Below are 15344 nucleotides of genomic sequence, written 5' to 3'. Positions count from 1 at the left end.
AGCCAGGGCCACCAAGGATCAATTCCTCAAGGCCAATGAGGCTAGTGCCTTAACAACTCTCTGGCTCACAACAGCTACCCAAGAAATTTCTTCAGCATTTCTGCTCAGTGTGGTAGTTTTTAGAAATTAATTTATGGTCATCTTCTGAGGTCACACAACTTCATTTGTTTCTCCTGAACATTTCAGTCTCCTCTCCAAAGTTTAATACTTTGGACTACTATTTCCTAACTGTAAGTCTTTTCTTTGCATGGTTATACTCTGAGTAGGTCATTTTTCATTTTCTCTGCTTTGTTTTCTTTCTTTTCCATCTTCTCATGTATATGCTTTCCCCAAACATCTGCACCTTGACCTCTTCTCTTCTTTTCCTATACCACCCTTTGAGAGTGTCATTCTACCCCAAGGAATTCAACTTTCTCCACTTGCTAGGGACATCCTAATCCCTCTCTGCACTCTGAACCTCTCCTGAAACCCCATCTTTGTCCATTTTCCAAGTCCCAGTCTCAAATTTCCAAATACCACTCGACTATCATCAAATTGATCTCCACCTCAACTGAACTAAGTATCTTTCCCAGGAAGTAGATTTGTCTCCTTGACATGCTCAATATTCTTATTGGATCTGCTATTCTCAGCTAACTAGGTAAAACAAGCAAAATACACAATAAGGCCATCTTGTAATCCTTGGTTTTTTGGCCCTCACTTTCACTCAGTTCATAAACTCATAATACATCTATATATTGAATACCTGCCAGGTGAAGGCACAGTGTCAGTGCTGGTAACCGAGGACTTGGTCCTTGCCTTCTAGGGGGGATACAGGCCTCATTTCATGATTATCTTATTTCTCCTTCCCATTTTTCCAACACTGACATGTTTTGGAGGAGCCTTCTTTCTACCTGATCTATTGCAATTGACTCTTGTTCTTGCCTTCCCATCTCCAGTTTCTTGCTTCTCCAGGTAATCCTGTATCTTGGTGCTAAATAAACATTCCCAGATTACACCACTCAGCAGTGTGATCCCTTGATCAAAAATTCTCAATCTCCCCTTCCTCTCACCACCCCTGCAAGACCCACTTGGCCACTCTTGTCAAATTTTATAAGGAAAAGCCTGCCATAATCTCTACTGATACTCTAGGAGACATTGTCTGTTTTCTGAAAAAAAAAAAAAAAATTGCCTTTAACATAAACTAACTAGTTGGGCTGTATCCCCCCTCTTTTGTAGCTCAAAACAAAAAATGAAACATCCTATCTGGTGATAAAAATCAGAGTAAGCCAAGTTTAGAGAACCGTTCAGCAGTATTGCCAACCTTCTCACAAGAAGAAAGACCAAACAATGTCTTTCAGAAACATACCTTATGTAAACCATACAGAGTAACTGATTAATATTATTTATGAACATAGCAGTAGAAAGTAGAAATATGTTTTGAGCCCACTGACTCGTTGTGGGCAACCTTGAATTATTTCCAGCTCAGATATTCTAAGATTCTGTTTAAAATAGCATTTACCTTTCTCTTATTCACTCATATACAAATAATAGCACCATAAAAAGCCCTAAGAACATAACAGTGAATACAATAAACACAATCTCAGCTGCCTTGGAATTTTATTTTGTAGGTTCAATTCCTGGCTAGTTTCAAAGGCAAAGCCAGATGGTGAGACTAAAGGTTTAGTTGAAGATTAAAGACTGAATTGTCTTGAGGGACTATATTAAACATCAGAATACAGATGGGGTCAGGTGGGGTAAATGATTTGGGGGAAATGAATACACTGCCTCCAGAAGGTAAAGTGAGTGATAAAGACTTCTACATTGGAAGACAGCATACTCTTAAAATTGATCATCTTTTATCATTATTATGTTTGTGTTTATGTTTAATAAGGAACAGACTAGTGGTTTTGAATTTTGAATTTTTGGTTTAGAATCCTAGGACCTAAATTTTTGCCAGAAAGAGGGAAGGTTCAGTTCTAGGAAGCAAAAAATAGTGGAAAATCCATGAACTCTGGGGTAAGAAACTCTGAATTGAAGGTCCAGTTCCACCATTTAGTAGTTGTGGGACGCCTTATCCTTAGTTTCAGTTGATTAATCTGTGGCAATAATAATAGCTAATATATAAGTAAGTGCATATTATGAGCCAAGTGCAGTTCTAAGCACTTTAATATACATTATCTCTTTAATTCTGGGATATCCTCACGATGTAGGGTAATCTTTTTTCTTGTAAAAAATTTAATAACATAAAATTTATCATATTAAACATTTTAAGTATACAGTATATGAATGTTAGTTATATGAACATTATTGTGCAACAAATCTCTAGAGCTTTTCATCTTGTAAACTGGAATCTCTTTACCAACTCCCTATTACCTCCCTCACAAGCCTCTGGCAATCACTATTCTACTTTCTGTTTCTAAGAGTTCGACTGCTCTGGGTACCTCACATAAATGGAATCATGCAGTATTTTGTTTTTGTGATTGGCTTATTTCACTTAGTATGTCCTTCAAAGTTCTCAATGTTATAGCATGTAACAGTATTTCCTTATTTTTTTGTGGTTGAGTAATATTCCATAGTATGCATATACCAAATTGTCTTTACCCTTTCATCTGCTGATGGACATTTAAGTTGCTTCCACCTATTGGCTATTGTGAATAATGATGCAATAAACATGGGTATGCAAATATCTCTCTTGGATATCCTTTTTAAATTCTTTTGAATATATACCAAGAAATGGGATTGCTGGGTGATATGGTAATTCTATTTTTAATTTTTTTGAGGAACTCCATACTGTTTTCCATAGTGGATACACCATCTGCATTCCCACCAATATTGTGCAAGGATTCCAATTTCTCTACATCCTCACTGACACCTGTCATTTTCTGTTTTTTGTTTTTGTTTTTGTTTTGATAATGGTCATCCTAATGGGTGTGAGGTGATAGCTCATTGTGGCATTAATTTGCATTTCCTGATGATTAATAATGTTGAGCATTTTTCATATGCTTGTTAGTCATTTGTAGATCTTCTTTGGAGAAATGTCTATTCAAGTCCTTTCCCATTTTTTAGTCAGGTAGGTTTTTTTGTTGTGGAGTTGTAGAAGTCCTTTATATATTTTGGGTGTTAATGCCTAATCAGATACACGGTCTGCAAATATTTTCTCCCATTCCATAGGTTAGCTTTTCATTCTGTTGACTGTTTCCTTTTCTGTGCAGAAGTTTAAACAGTTTGATATAGTCCCATTTGTCTAGTTTTGCTTTTGCTGCCTGCACTTTTGGTGTCAAATCCAATAAATCATTGCCAAATCCAATGTTATGAAGATTTTCCCCTATGCTTTCTTCAAGTTTTACCATTTCATGTCTTACTTTTAGGTCTTTAATTCACTCTGAATTAATTTTTGTATACTTTATAAGGCAAGGGTCCAATTTCATCCTTTCACATGTAAATATCCAGTTTTTACAGCACTATTTGTTGAAGAGAGTATCCTTTCCCCATTGTGTAGTCTTGGTGCCCTTGTTGAAGATCACTTGTGATCATATACGACAGTTTTTTTCTAGGCTCTGTTCTATTGGTCTATAGGTCTCTCTTTATGCTAGTGTCATACTGTTTTGATTACTGTAGCTTTGTATTATGTTTTGAAATCAGGAAGTGTGAGGTTTCAAGTTTTGTTCTTCTTTCTTAGAATTGTTTTAGCTATTCAGGGTTGAGATTCTATATGAATTTCAGGCTGGTTTTTTCTATATTTGAAAAAAACACCAGTGGCATTTTGACAGACATTGCACAGAATCTGCAGACTGCTTTGGGTAATATGGACATTTTAGCAATATTAAGTCTTGCATCCATGAACATGGGATATCTTTCCATTTGTTTGTATCTTCCTTAATTTCTTTCAACAATGTTTAATAGATTTCAATGTGCAAATTTTTTTTTGGCCTCTTGGGTTATTTATTCCTAAGTATTTATTCTTTCCTGATGCTACCATAAGGAGAATTGTTTTCTTAATTTCCTGTTTGGATTGCTCATTATTAGTGTATAGAAATGCAACTGACTTTTGTGTGCTGCCTTTGTATCCAGTTACTTTGCTGAATTTCTTTATTAGTTGAAACATATTTGTGTGTGGAGTTTTGGGTTTTCTACATAAAGGAACATGTCATCTGTGAATAGAGATACTTTTACTTCTTCCTTTCTAATTTGGATGCATTGGTACAGTGCTTTTATCAGTATCATATTACAAATGATGAAATTGTGATCCTTCATATTTATGACATTGTTGTGAGGATTCCATGGCTATGGGTATAAAATTATTTTATAAACTATTTTAGGACCACTGATTTCTACAGTCAATGAACAGACTGCCATTCATTGTAAATAGACTCTAAGTTATTTCTTAGGACTAACTGAGGCTAATAAGACAAAATAACCAGATGAGTAAAAGGAATCTACTGAATGTTTAAAATCTAAGTAAGAAATAACTGGGGCCTTCAGAGTTATTGTGGAGTAATAGAATACAACTGCAAACTAAGCTTTATATTGATGTTAAACTAAAATAAAAGCTTTGACTTGCAATAAAATAACTTCGGATTCTGCCTCAGACACATTTTCTAGGTGATTTCAGTCTGAATATATATACAAATGGAAAAGAAATAAGAGTAAATAGTACACAATTAATAATAGTTTTATGGTTAAAACCATTTTAAAAACATCTTTTCTTTTTTATGTATTAGGTCTGATGTATTTGGAGGTTTAGCTGGTATGCCTGTATGTTTTTCTATTGTTGGATCTTGCAAAACCTATTAATCCCTCTAAGTTAGAAAATACACATTACTAGTCACTGCACAGCAAAAATAACACCAATTTCCTCCAAACTGCTGGTTTCTGGAAACACGTACTGAGCTTCAGAAAACACTTCTCCATTGAACGCTTCTTTCTGACCTACTTCTAATAGAAATTTGTTTCCTTTCTACTGCCAACAGAGATGAGATCCCATCCCTAGCTCCCACCCCCATAACGCTAAGTGCCTCCTTTTCTTCCTCTTCGTGGTACACATTGATGGACATGACCATACTCAGTTATCCTTCATTTGAATCACATTATCTCCTACCTTTGACCAGACGCACAAACATTTATTGAGCACTTACTACATTCTTTTATTTTTTTAAAAGATTTTATTTATTTACTTGATAGTGTGTGAGAGAGAGAACATGAGCAGGCAGGAGAGGTAGAGGGACAGAGAGAAGCAGACTCTCTGCTGAGCAGGGAGCCCAACATGGGACTTGATCTCAGGACCCTGGGATCATGACCTGAGCCAACACTTTACCATCTGAGCCACCCAGGTGCCAAAGCACTTACTATGTTCTGAAGCTTTGAAGAGCAAAATCAAATAGAAACTTTGTGTGTGTGGTTGAGGGAGAGGGAAGCATCAAAGAAATGTATTTCAGAGTAAAGACTTTCTCTGAAGTGAACTCACAGATTCATAAGAGTATGACCAGTTGAAGGAGCTGTGAGGAATGTAGCTTACCAGGGTGAAGGGTACCTGTGTGGGAGAATGGCTAGACTGAGGCCAAGAATGAAAGGCTTTTTATTCTACCTTGAGGAGTTTGGATTTTAATCCTATGGACCATAGCGATTTTCAAGCAGAGAATTAGAGATGAATTATTTTCTTCCACAACATCTCTATCAACAGTGTGGAGGCTGACCATAAAGTGGGGAGAAATCCTATTGCTAGGCCACTAGTAGCTGGGCCACAAGGACAGTAGCAGCTCAGACTTGGTGGGGTTCTGTGGAAGGGTGGGCAAAATCAGGTTTCTCAATGCCCTTCATTTTTCTCATAACATCTTCTTTCACAGAACTTGTAGATTTTCATATTATCAATGGATTATAAGTTCTTTGGGGGCAGGAACCATATTGACCTCATTTACCTGTCAAACCCAAATATGGTATGAAGTCCAGGATGTCTCATGGGTCCAAGAAACATTTGTTTAGGGAAGGAAGGCAGGAACCATGAGGTAGATGTGGGGTAGAGGAAAATGGAGTTCATGGCTCCCAGGGTCCTAGCTTGGGAAATTATTTGGAGGTAAAACCTTTATCTGGGAAAGGGGGTAAGTAAAAGATGCAAATAGGGCAGCCCTGTTGGCTCAGCAGGTTTAGTGCCGCCTCCAGCCCAGGGTGTGTTCCCAGAGACCCGGGATTGGTCCCACAGTTGGGCTCCCTGCATGGAGCCTGCTTCTCCCTCTGCCTGTGTCTCTGCCTCTCTCTCTCTCTCTCTCTCTGTCTCTATGAATAAATAAATAAAATGTTTTTTTAAAAATATGCAAATAGGGATGAGGGAGGTGAGGGAGGAGAGTTAGTTTGCTGTGGATAAGCGGATTTTGAGATGCCTGAGGAGCAGCCAGGTAAAGATACCTGAAGTCCTTGTCTTTTTGCTTGCCTTTTTGCTTGCCTTTCTGGGTTGAGGAGAGAATACAGGAGGTATTAATATAATCACTGACTGACAACTGCTATGTAACTGGCACTGTGCTAATAAGTGGGTCTATATGCACTGACTCTCACAACAATCATAAGGAGGCATTACACTCAAGAGATCAGGAATTTAAGCTTGAACAGGTTCATAATTTCTCCAAGATCACATTTCTAGGAAGCAGTAAAGTGGGATTTGAATCCAGGTTCTCTGAACTTCAAAGATATTAGTCACTCTCTCATCCCCTTCCGCCACTCACCTTCTCGCCCCTCCACTCCAATATCTTATAGTCTTCTCTTTATAAAGACTTACAAGGAGGGCTGCATTAATTCCTCTCACCCCAGCATGTTCCTCTGCAGTTTGACCTGGCTACTCCTTTCATCAAAAGAGCCCTGGAATCTGGGCTTGGTGATGTGAATTGCTCTGACCAGCAAACAAAGTAGAAGTGATATTGTGCAACATATGAGCCCAAGGTTGAAGAGCTCTTTTAGTTTCCATACTGACCCTCTTGGAACTGTGAGACAAGAGGCCTAGGCTAGCTTCCCTGAGGATGAGAGAACACATGGAGACAAGCCTAGCTGACAACCAAAACCAATCACCAAGTATCTAAGGGAGGCAGTATCAGTCAGTCGACTCCACTAAGCTCCCAGAAGACTCTTGGCCCATGGCTGAACCCAAGAGAGACCAGCAGAAGAACCTACTAGCTGAACCCTGCCCAAATTGCCAACATACAGAATTGTGAACCAGTAAATGATCACTGTTTTCAGTCATTAAGTTTGGAGTGGTTTGTTACTTAGCAATAGATAACTGATACATCCCTAATGCTCAGATATACCCATCAAGCTGCCTCTGACGAGAGAAGGAATCTCCTCTATCACTAGCAGAGGGGAAGAAAGTGTCACATGATGGGGCCAGTTTGAGACATTTCAAGTTATTTGAAACATCAGCTCCTTTTTCCTGGAAGTGGTAGAGAACTATTAATACTGTAGAGTTGAGTTTCACTGGGAACTAAACAGGTTATTGTGGGTCAGTAGGAAACTGCACACTTGGCTGTTGGTTCCAGAGGAAAATGTTCCTCATTTGATTTTTTAAAAAGATGATTTATTTATTTATTTATTTATTTATTTATTTATTTATTCATTCATTCATTCATTCATTCATGAGAGACGCACAGAGAGAGGCAGAGACACAGGCAGAGGGAGAAGCAGGCTCCATGCAGGGCACCCGATGCAGGACTCAATCCCGGGTCTCCAAGATCATGCCCTGGGCTGAAGGCAGGTGCCAAACCACTGAGCCACCCCAGGATCCCTCCTCATTTGAATCAACTCATTTATAAACTCACTTGTTGGAAAATTAAGGATGATTTATTCTGAGACATGGTACCTTAGCAGATAAGACAGAAAAGAGAACAGTGAAGAATCAGACAGGACACAATCCTTGTCTGCATCTCCATTCTTGCAGGAATACGGATGAAAGAAAAACATCCCGCACTTGCAAAAGACTACAGATGTGCTTCGAGAGTCTTGTGTTCTGGGAAGAGAATGACTTTCAGCCATAATTGAATCATTCAGGCCCGCATTCTGTGGGCACCCTAAGGTGATTATGCTCAGAATGGAGGCTTTCAGAACGTCATTTAGCAAAGGAAAACATGGCTGGATACCAGTAATAAACTAATGCCCTTGAGCTACTTGTTTTTTATCACAACCTAATTGAAATGTACAAATTGTATAATGCTCCTTGCTTGTGAGAGGGGGCAGGACTGAAATTCAGATGATTGATTCTGAAAGTTAGCCACTAAGATAAGGTTTTTTCTTCAACAGAAAAAATGTCACTGATCTAATTTCCAAGCAGCCAAGATAAGTGGAACTGTCATTCTGTCCTCCTATTGGAAAGATTCTTTGTCTTCCACATGAAAATAAAGCTGCACAGATACATTTTTGTTTCTAAAGTAGATTTCTGTTCTTTCTTTCATTCTTTTTTTCTAAAAGTAATTTAAAGAGTTGATTAAATTAACTGGTAAACTTGAGGCCAGGTTCTGCTTTTAAATGTACACTTGTGGTTACCACATGCAGCAGAAGAGTGATACAGCCTAAGGACAACAATTATATTTTATTCTCTGTACAAGTGGGGATATTTGGAAGGTGCAGAAAGGGGGAAAGGCAGGCCTGCCTGATATCCAAAGCAACATCACAAAGAATGAGCTCGAGCCTGGCAATTTCTCAAAAATTGTAATTCCTTTTTGTGCGTGTGGGTAGAAAGGCAACTGGACCATATTCACAGGCATAAATGCTTTGTCTCTAGAGCTTCTGAAACAAAAGATAATAAATCCCAGGGTTATAATTTAAGACATGAGTGTCAGAGTGAACCAAGAGGAAATGCCTTAAGATGAATAAGTTACTGTCTTATTTCACAAAAAGAGAGATGTGTGGCAGTCACTAAGTTAGGGTTGCATAAAACACGACTTATTCATTCACTTTGCATGTACCTACTGCACCCAGAAACATGCAAACAGATCTCTAGTCAATGCAGGTCGGAATGTATTACATCATGAGCCTCTTTGTCTAAGTCTGGATGCCTAGGAACAGAAAAGCAACTCCTAAAATTGCTGATTTATTTTAACAAACATACCCGTCTAAATTTTAGTTTTATATATCAATCAACAACTTTTTTGCTTTTATTGAATTCTACTAAATAAATATTTGTTGAGCACTTTCTGTGACGAACACAGGGCTAATGAGGCACAAGGGGAGGACGCGAAGGAAGATAGGTAAGATATTCTCAAGCTAAACTCAGCTTATTAGCTGAGATCAAAATACTCATGACCCAAAACAAACACAGACAGGCAGAGACAATGAAAGAGAGAGAAAAAAAGAGAAATAGAGTACAAAACAACATGCAGTGGGGTTTCAGAGATAAGAAGGAATTTATCTGTTGGCAAGAAAATTAAGATAGATTTATGGAAGAAGAACCTCAAAGGACAGATAGAATTTCAATAGGTAATGGTGAAATAATGGAGGCGTGGTTAAGGAGTGTGATCGATGGTTCCAGTTAAAGGAATAGCTGGATAAAAGGCTCAGAAGAGAAGGTGCCTATGGCTGAGCTTGGCTGGAGCAAGGGTGCCAGGAGGCAGAGAACTATAATGGAAGGAAGCTCCAAGTAAGGAGTCAGTGCTTACATTAGTAGTAATGGGGTGGCAGGATGAGCGGTGTGCTCTGACAGCTGGGTAAGCAGTTACAAATTCAACGTGAAGCTTCTCCAACACTGTTTTCATGACAATTGTACCACATAACCAGCACCCTCTCATCCATTGGGAGCTAGTATTTTTGCAACATTTTTTCAAGGGACTCAAAGGTTCTACCAAATATAACATATTATAGATAGGTAGATAAGTAGATACATGGATAGATAGATAAAGTGCAATTAGCAAAACCACATGATCTCAATTATACATACATAATGGTATAATCCCTTACTAGTAAGTGCTGGGAGCCATGACACACACTGCCATCTCCTCCATAAAAGCATAATTCTCAACATTGGCTGCATATCCCATCATTAAGGTGCTTAAAACACAGTGATAGGACTCCACACCTTAGACCACCCCCAATTAATTGGTGGGCCCAGATACTTTGGGTTTTAATAGTCCCCAGGCAATTCGAATGTGCCGACAATATTGAGGCCCACTCATGCAAAAAAACTTTTCATTCAGGCAATTTAAATGATCTGAGGGATCCTTATATCACTACACTTGAAGATCCAACAGACTAGGAAAGTCAATTTTGAATAAATGGATATATAATATTTTAAATTTAGATTTCCACTGTGGTCTTGGGTTTTGAATGAGTCATGACTATCATCAGAAAGAAGAGCAAGATAAAAAAGGAAGAAGAACGTAACACAGGAAGGGAACATTTAATGACAAAGGAATTTTTAGGTGATACATAAAACCAAACAATGCTGGGTATGTGGTGATGTGTTAGAGGTTTGTGCACTGTGGCTTCCACAAACCCCTGACGCTGGCCTTCGGATCCAGAGTTACCCTCTACTGGGGTTAAGACTTGGACAGTGGAGCGGAAGCGAGGCCTCTGGCAGGAAGTCTAGTGACTGATACTCGCACTGGCCCCACCCAGTCCTCTATTCCTCTTCCTTATTTCTTTTGTCTCTCTTTGTTTTTTTCTTCTTCTTCTTCTTTTTTTTTTTTGTATCCCTCCCCTGTTGTTGTCTCTTCCTTGCTCCATATTGTTCTTTCTTCTTCTTTTCCTTCTTCTCCACCTCTTCACTTTTCTTTCTCATCTACACCCTCTTCCTAATAACCCCAAAACCTGAATTAACACAATATTTTAAATTATTAGTTGTGTGTATTGAATGAGTTGGATATCAGCAGCCTTAGATTTTGGGTGCCAAAATGAACATATTATCTAGTTCTCTTTAAAATAAATGTAAAGTTGGTCTTCACTAATAAATGGGGCAGTAATTTCTTATTTTTTAAGATTTTATTTATTTATTTGAGAGAGACAGAGAGAGAGAGAGAACAAGCATGAGCATGACAGAGAGAGAAGGAGAAGCAGACTCCCCGCTGAGCAGGGAGCCCAATGAGGGGTTGGATTCCAGGACCCTGAGATCATGACATGAGCTGAAGGCAGACACTTAACCAACTGAGCCACCCAGGCATGCCAGGGCAGTAATTTCTGACAAAAGATTACAAAATAAAACTCTCTGTCCTCTTGTCAGATATTACTGATTAAGGAGAAGAAATCAATGCTACAGGAAGCATTATAAGAAGCTATCACTAGAAAATATGCTTCCTGCAAATTCTCATGAAAAATACGTGACATTCTTCATGGCATTTAAATGTCTGCTGGTTTTATAAATTAAAATGAGAAAAACAAGTTAATAACAAAATAACACCATTTCTCAAATGTTGGGAGAATTCAGGAACAGAGAAATCAACACACACCTGGAGATTATCACCACATCCAGCTGTCAATGAACTTCAATCTCAAGAAAACACATTATCAAATGACAGACTGGTTGACCAAAGAGAAAACACAACACCATCTATACAAGTTCTTGACCTTATACTCATTCACAGTTTTTAACTGTGAATGATTCTGTGTCTTTTTTCCCCCTGCTTGTCATGGGTTTCTTAAAAGTAATCAATCCATAGCTGTGATTTCTTTAAGATGAATCTCAAAAAGCATTTCTTCCAGGAATCCTTCCTTGACTTATATTTTCTTTATTGCCTTCTTTTCTCAGGGTTTCCTTAGCCACCCACAATGTGCCAGGCAATTTGGAAGGGGTGGGCAATTTACCAGCCTTATTTCTAATCACTGCAACAATTCTGAGATGTGGATATCGTGGCACTAATTTACCATGAAGAAAGTAAGGCTCAGCAATGGTAAGTGAACTGTCTGTATCACAATAAACATAAGCATGACGCGTAAGTTTGATTCTGATGCCAGCATTCTTTCCACTTCTTTATAGTCACCCTTTTCTGTTTCTTCCCAATGCCTTCATAAACTAATTATTTTATTTGTTATTAGCCTAAAAGACTAAACCAGACTAAAATAGTAAAAAAAAAAAAAAAAAAAAAAAATCTAGGAGAGTATATTCTCAACATTTGAGCAGTAGACATTGTTGGGTATTATTAAGGAAAATCAGCTACTTTGGGAAAACAATGATCTCCCTCTGGTTCTTAAATACCAAACCAGAAGTTCCCCATGTGCTATCTAGTAATCAGTGCCTTCAAAACAGAAAATCCCCATCAAGAGTTATGGATATGGCATGGATTTACAAGCATCTTTGTTTTGGAATCCATGCTGGTACAGATGGAGCCTAAGACTACATGCTTTTTAAACCATTGCTTCATATTGCTGGGATTTCAAACCCAACTGAAACTCTATGAAGTCATGTCTTCCCAATTCTGTAAATATATCATGATAAGCTTAAATGAAAGGCTTTACATTTATTTCTATTTAATTTCAACCAGTACCTTGGGTCCATTGTTCCATCTTGTTGAAATCTTTTATACTTCTTACTCTTCCAATTAATACACTAGCTATCCTCCCCAGGAAGCACACACACCTTCCATATGTGCTACCTCCCTGCTGCCTGCCTCCCAAGGCCCCTTGGTCTCCATTTGAACACACTTCTGTTCTTGTTTTTTAGACTATCAGCTGCATAAGGACAAGGCCCTTGTCCGTGTTGCTCACTGATGAATCCTGGCCTCTAGCACATGGCCCGACATAATGTAGAAGCTCATATGTTTTGAACAAATGAATGAATAAAAGATGGGGAAAATGGAGACAGGATGGGAAAGAAAGGGAAGGGAAGAGAAGGAAGGAAGACATCATAGAAAAAGGAATAAGAAATAGATAAGAAAAAGAATAGGATGAGTTCAGGAAACAGAGTTTGGATGCAGTTTGGAATCAAGAATTCTTGAATTACAAATCATTTAACATCTCTGAGCCTCACATTTTATTTACAAAATATGATAATATTGACCTTATAGAATTGAGCAGAAAATTAAAGATGACATATGTGGAAACATCTAGTGTACAGGTGGTGGGATCCACTGCAGACTGACAGGCTCCCTGGGCTTTCAGGGCTGCTAATGAGATCAAACAGTAGGATTACATAGACTGGAGCCCCCTCACATCACTGGAGGAACTGGGCCTTGTCCTCATTGCACCGATTCTTTCTAAATGAATCACTTTGTTAAAATGGAAGATCTACCGAAACAATGTGCCAGATTAGGATGATTCACCCACCTCTTTTGTGGTCAACATGAGAAAACCCTGTGGGTTCACCACAGTTATAAAGCCTGAATAGCCACTAATTTTTAGGACTTTTGGTCTCAATATCATTTACTTTTGTATTTTCAAAGAGGAAGTACACAAGACATTATTATGTCAGCAGCACGTAATAAGCTGATAGACCCTTACTAAGTGGATGTACATGTTTACACTTCCAAAAGTTTCCCTTTTTGTCAAAAGGTTATCGGCTATTTGTAAGAAGTATAGGCATATTATATGTTAGGTTATTTTTTCCCTTGATGGTAAGCTATAATGAAATGCATTTTTAATGTTAGACGGGAATTTTGAGAGCCTATTTTCTGCAAGCCTCAGATTTGGTACCCTATTTAGCTTGTCAAGTAACGCTGCTACTTAAATTGAACAAAGTAACATCTAATCCTGGACAGCATCTCCAGAGTAAATTCCTTTCCTTTTCAAAATAGACAAACTAGCAAACTACCTCTCCAGATTTCTGATTAGGCCTAAAAATCAAAACAATAAGTGCTATTCATCCTGAAAGGCTACATATATTAAAATCATCACATATTAAATAAGGTATTCATTTATTCTGATATCTAATGTTTCTCACACAATAAATGGTCCTCTAGTACTAAAAAAAAAAAAAAAAAAAGATACATCTGGGGCACCTGGTGGCTCAGTCTTGGTCTTGGCTCAGGTCATGATCTTATTAATAGGTCCTGGAATCAAGCCCTCTATAGGGCTCCCTGCTCAGTAGGGAGTCTGCTTGAGATTTTCTCTCTCCCTCTGTCCCTCCCACCATGTGCAAGGGAGCACTCGTGTGCATGTGCGGCTCACTCGTGCTCTCTAATAAATAATTTTTTTTTTAAAGGATACATCATCATCTTTTTAAAAAAAATTTTTTTAAGGATTTTATTTATTTATTCATGAGAGACACAGAAAGAGAGAGAGGCAGAGACATAGGCAGAGGGAGAAGCAGGCTCCATGCAGGGAGCCTGATGTGGGAATCGATCTGGGCACTGGGCTCCCTGCTCAGTAGAGAGTCAGCTTGAGATTTTCTCTCTCCCTATGCCCCTCCCACCATGTGCAAGGGAGCACTCGTGTGCATGTGCGGCTCACTCGTGCTCTTTAATAAATAAATTTTTTTTTTTTTAAAGGATACATCATCATCTCATCATCTTTCTAAAAAAATTTTTTTTTAAGGATTTTATTTATTTATTCATGAGAGACACAAAAAGAGCAAGAGGCAGAGACATAGGCAGAGGGAGAAGCAGACTCCATACAGGGAGCCTGATGTGGGAATCGATCCGGGAACTCCAGGATCAAGCCCTGGGTCAAAGGCAGGCGCTAAACCACCGAGCCACCCAGGGATCCCCACATCATGATCTTCTAATTCAATTTATTCTGGTTAAATACATGACTCACCCAAGACTTTGAGAAGCTTCTCTCTCTCAGAAGTTGTCCTTTATTTGGAATTCCTTTATTCAAAATTAAATTGCTTTAATCCCTTCTCACTGCCCACCCCCCACATCCTGCCTATTTCTGACGGGGGCAAAGAGAACACAGGGTGAGGCTGGCTGGGGTGGCCTGAGAGCTGGGCGGAAGCCGCGATAACAGTGCTAGACATTCCATTTAGAACACTGAAATAGCTGCACAGCAGACCTCTGTCATTTGTTTTTAACCACACAGAATGACTAAGAAGGTTTTCACTCCATGGGCTGTATTTAGTTGTTTCCCTTCTGCATATTTTTAAATGTACCAAACAGCCAGTTTCAGCTCTGAATACTTTCACTTTACACATCTCAAGGTTCAAGATCTCTACATGCTCGGTTTGAACTGCCAGAGAGAACCGATTGTGCCACTGTACATAAGAAGGACACTGTAGGTACCTGTGAGTCTCATGTGAATTTCAGGTGACTTGTTCATCATCAAACAATTGAAGGTCTCATATGGAAGAAGAACATTTGTTTAGATACAACTTTTCCCACATCAAATAACTTAGCAAGATTTTTATCTGAAAGTACTTTTCCAATTAAATTGGGTTCTGTGCAAGTCACAGAAATTTGCATGATTAGGGCTGTAAAGGACAGAAATGTGTCTCCTTTTGCAGGAGCGCACCAGAGAGTTGGCAGGTTAGA

General features: G+C 38.6%; 1 protein-coding gene across 22 annotated transcripts in view; it reads right to left on the bottom strand.

The window, feature by feature from the left end:
* STARD13 (StAR related lipid transfer domain containing 13) overlaps nt 1-15344 on the bottom strand; it is a 511253-nt gene that overhangs the window by 121869 nt on the left and 374040 nt on the right. The window contains exon 1 of one of the 22 annotated variants that reach the window (XM_035718373.2): nt 14632-14822. The exons of the other annotated variants lie outside the window; for them this stretch is intronic. The gene's annotated coding sequence lies outside the window, so the exon portion shown is untranslated. Of the gene's footprint in view, nt 1-14631; nt 14823-15344 lie in introns of those variants that run through there. 22 annotated transcript variants of the gene reach the window in all.

This window comes from Canis lupus, chromosome 25 (assembly GCF_003254725.2).
Source record: "Canis lupus dingo isolate Sandy chromosome 25, ASM325472v2, whole genome shotgun sequence".
In the NCBI taxonomy this organism is placed as follows: Eukaryota; Metazoa; Chordata; class Mammalia; order Carnivora; family Canidae; genus Canis; species Canis lupus.
The sequence above is the reverse complement of the archived record's forward strand: the minus strand, read 5'-3'. Positions and strand labels throughout refer to the sequence as shown.